Here is a 1,119-nt window from a genome sequence, read left to right as displayed (position 1 = left end):
CTGATGCCCGAAACGTCATTTTAATGCTCCTCGAATGCTGCCTGAACTACTGTGCTTTTCCAGCCCCATTCTAATCGAGACACTGTGTTCCCAGGCAATCATTTCAGTTTCTGGTCTGCTGCTGTGCTCTTCAAGACACAACACAAGCAACTAATTTTCTACAAAAGTCCGGCAACTAATTTTCTACCAACAGACCATGCAAACATGAGGACCCAACATCGAGTTCAATCATTTTAGAAACCGTCTGCCCTCTTCCACATTCTTCGTCCACCCGCCCTTCCCATCAGTTCCGAAGACGGATCATTGGACTCGAAACGTTAACTTTCCTTTCTCAGCAGAGATGGACAAGAGCTGCTGATTTTGTTCAGACCTTTTGGTTTTTCTTCTGAGAACTTTGCTTTTCCGTTGTAATCGCCAGACTGCTGGAAGCGTCTGATTTCAGGAGGAGAATTTCGCTGGAGATGAAAAGAAAGGCAAGGGCTGTACCTCTCCCATTGTGAAGGTACACGAGCTAGGCTGGGGATGTTTATCTAACCGCAGAGAAGGCTGAATGAGAAACCGATTAACGTGCTCAATTTATGAAGAGGATAGATATGTGTGACAGGGATAAGCCTGTATTGGGAAGTAACAGAGTGACATAAATGAAAGACAGCAGACAAGGATTAGATTTAGGAAGAATGCTTTCACCTATAGAGTATTGATTATCTGGAAATCATTATCTGAACATGTGGTAAAGCTAAGTATCATGAGAACGATTCAGCAGTCTGTCACCGAACACTTCATGAGCCAGAGCAGGAGTGGATCAGGACCAGGTACCGGAAAGTGTGACGATGACAGACAGGTGCGAGATGGGTATCCTGAACGCAATGCGTCAAAGGCAAACTTGTGTGCTTACAACTCACTGCATGCACGGCTCTGTGGCGCAATAGAAAGCGCGCTGGACTTCTACATCTCTGTGCAAGCTGCTATTCAAAGGTTGTGGGTTCGAATCCCATCAGAGTCGAGTTTTAATTTATGTATTGCAAAGTGGTCAGACCACACACGGCTGTCATCTGAAAATCCAACAATATTCGTGCAGAAACCCACTGTCTCAAAACGGAACATTTTCCTCTCACAGAT

The 1,119-nt window shown here is 45.0% G+C and overlaps 1 non-coding gene across 1 annotated transcript; it reads left to right on the top strand.

Annotated features, from left to right (window-relative positions):
* The first annotated feature begins 911 nt into the window (after window positions 1–911).
* On the top strand, window positions 912–1,003 carry trnar-ucu. Its single transcript is given in 2 exon segments — window positions 912–948; window positions 968–1,003. It is a non-coding gene; the product is annotated as a tRNA-Arg (tRNA).
* The last annotated feature ends 116 nt before the right edge of the window (window positions 1,004–1,119 follow it).

Source organism: Chiloscyllium plagiosum, unplaced genomic scaffold, assembly GCF_004010195.1.
Source record: "Chiloscyllium plagiosum isolate BGI_BamShark_2017 unplaced genomic scaffold, ASM401019v2 scaf_56751, whole genome shotgun sequence".
In the NCBI taxonomy this organism is placed as follows: domain Eukaryota; kingdom Metazoa; phylum Chordata; class Chondrichthyes; order Orectolobiformes; family Hemiscylliidae; genus Chiloscyllium; species Chiloscyllium plagiosum.
Note: the sequence above shows the minus strand (reverse complement) of the source record. Positions and strands in the feature narration are given on the sequence as shown.